Source organism: Mustela nigripes, unplaced genomic scaffold (assembly GCF_022355385.1).
Source record: "Mustela nigripes isolate SB6536 unplaced genomic scaffold, MUSNIG.SB6536 HiC_scaffold_1680, whole genome shotgun sequence".
NCBI lineage: Eukaryota > Metazoa > Chordata > Mammalia > Carnivora > Mustelidae > Mustela > Mustela nigripes.
The window spans coordinates 201-3,052 of NW_026741087.1; the positions used below are offsets into that span (position 1 = coordinate 201).

General features: G+C 41.6%; 1 pseudogene; it reads right to left on the reverse strand.

Annotated features, from left to right (window-relative positions):
• Positions 1-1,331: 1,331 nt before the first annotated feature.
• On the reverse strand, positions 1,332-2,599 carry LOC132008854 (proteasome adapter and scaffold protein ECM29-like; annotated as a pseudogene).
• Positions 2,600-2,852: the final 253 nt, after the last annotated feature.

Below are 2,852 nucleotides of genomic sequence, written 5' to 3' on the forward strand. Positions count from 1 at the left end.
TTCATCTGTTGATGGACATCTAGGTTCTATCCATAGTTCGGCTGTTGTGAACACTGCTGCTGTAAACATCTGAGTGCACGTGCCCCTTTGGGTCACTACGTTTGTATCTTTAGGGTACATACCCAGTAGTGCAATTGCTGGGTCGTAAGGTAACTCTATTTTCAACTTTTTGAGGAAACTCCATGCTGTTTTCCAGAGTGGCTGCACCAGCTTGCATTCCCACCAGCAGTGGAGGAGGGTTCCCCTTTCTCCGCATCCTCGCCAGCATCTGTCATTTCCTGACTTGTTAATTTTAGCCATTCTGACTGGTGTGAGGTGGTATCTCATTGTGATTTTGATCTGTAGTTCCCTGATGCCAAGTGATGTGTAGCACTTTAAAAATTTTTTTCAAAAAGTAATCTCTACACCCAGCGTGGGGCTGGAACTCATGACTCCAAGACCCTAAGTTGTGTGTTGCACTGACTGAGCCAGCCAGGTGTCCTGAAGTCACTGTTTTTTTGATGCTCAAATTTTGTCATTTTTTGACCAATGGGAGCTCTTTAAAGTTGATTTTTGGTTTATTTTGATACATCTGATTAGTGTTTGATAACTTCCTTGCTTACTGATAAAACAAGATGTTACAGACCCATCTTGAATACTGATTGCTCTGACCTAGGATCAGTTATTTCACTGAGGAGCGTTGGCTCCTTTGGGAGAAAACACTGTTTGGACACCACTACCTGTATTTTGGGATACTTATTGCTGCTGGGTTGTCATTATTTCTAGGCCTTTCCAGTGAGCAGAACTAGGAACTATGTGGTTTTTAGAAAGAGAATAATGAATCATGAGTTTATACTGATGTTTCCATTTCAAATCAAAGATTAAAGGGTTTTCATTTAGTTCCTTTGATTTTTAAAAATTCATCTCTCTTTGCTATTTTTTTCATGGTATTATATGTGTGAATGTGAATGTTTAGGCATCCATGTATGTTTCAAAATCATAATACCAATATTACTGCAATGTGACTAATGAATACAATTTTCTTCAAATTTATCCTGTTTGGTTTTCACTTAGCATCTTAGATCTGAGAATTCATGTCTTTACCATATTTTGGGGAAATCCAGCCATTATTCATCAGATACTCTTTATGCCTCATTTTCCTCTCTTTCTTCTCCTTCTGGAGCTCTGGTTACACTTGTATTAGATTTTTAAAGGTATTTTAAAAATTTCAGTCAAGGAATGATGCATGCTACACATTATTCTTTACATTTTTCCCACTTGGATTTTCGAAGAATACCACTGTTTCAACCCCCCAGGGAACATGACACTTGTTTCTTTCTTCCCCTTTGAATCTAGTCCAGATTTTCTAGTGTTTTCTTCTGATGCTTTCTCCTGAACCTCAGGTCTGCTGTCTGTCTCCAGAGTAGCTAAAGACCCAGTCAGGAGCACTGTACATTTTCCACTGTTTCGATTCTTCACTTTAAAAAAAAAAAAAAGATTTTATTTATTTACTTCACAGATAGAGATCACAAGTAGGCAGAGAGGCAGGCAGAGGGAGAGGGGGAAGCAGGCTTCCCGCTGAGCAGAGAGCCCGATGCAGGGCTCGATCCCAGGACCCTGGGATCATGACCTGAGCCGAAGGCAGAGGCTTTAACCCACTGAGCCACCCAGGCACCCTTGATTCTTCACGTTTTTTAAGCAGTAATTCTCTCACAGATAAAGCTTCTTTTCTCACAGTTGAATAGGTCTTATTTTCTAAAGAGTATGTGATTGACTTACAGGTTTTAAGGAGAATTTCAGCCAGAGCCTCAGGATCTGCATGTTCATGTTCCAAAAGCATTAATCCCTGAAAAAAGGCATTCATTGATGGTAGGTTTCCTAACTGCACTTCCCACACGCTCAGTTTTAGCCGCTCACACATCACTTGCCCAGCTCCTGACGATCACAACATTGGGCCTCCACAATTGGGGGCGAGGCTTTGCCCAGGCTCCCAAAGGCTCCCAGTGGAGATTCCACCTGGAGATCTTTCTTCTTATTCCCATATTCATTTTTGTTTGTCCCAGTGCCAGTGCTTTTGGGTGAGTTCTTGATAAGAGGTATGACAATGTCAGAAAACTCCTGGAATCTCTTTTCTTTGGTGGCCTTCAGGACATCTGTTACACAGCTGATTGCTGTGATCGATCTTGTCTTTAAGATTCTCTTTGCAGTACTTCTTCAGAGCAGTTTGGAGAATTTCACTTGTGCTGGGTTGACTGGGCCCAGGCTTTTCCAGCTCCGTCCTGCAAGATGTCACCACACAGGCAATGGCTTTTAATAGCTCTCCCTTTCCAGCCCATGTTCTTCCGGGTAGGCCTTGCAGTCACGTGGTCAATATCATTCCCAGTTATGGAGGTACCAGGGACTGAGCCTGCAAAGCCTTCTGGGTAATGGCAGTCAATCCCTGCAGGTATAACTGAATGCCATCAAAGGAACTAGATACTTTTTCCTGCCACACCTTAGTTCATAAGTTATTCTCTTCTTTTTCTCATTTTTCCTTATCATCAATTTCATGCATGCCCAGAAATGCCAAAGGCAGAGCTTCTTTGGTACGGTTCTTCAGGGCTGTATTGTCCAGTGGCATCCACAGGCCACTGAGTTCCATTCATTAAGAAAAAGAAAACCTTTTACTATCTGTACTTCTGATTTGATCATTCCGGTTAAACTGTCTTCAAGCCTACTGATTTTTTTCTCTGTGACTTTGTAGTGTTTGTATTTTCCCTGATGAGCGGGTCACATTTTTTTTCTGGCTGGCATGCTTTCTGTTGTATATTCTGCAGTTGTTCTCATGTATGCACATGATGTATGTCTTCTTTTCCTGGATAGTTTTAGGATTT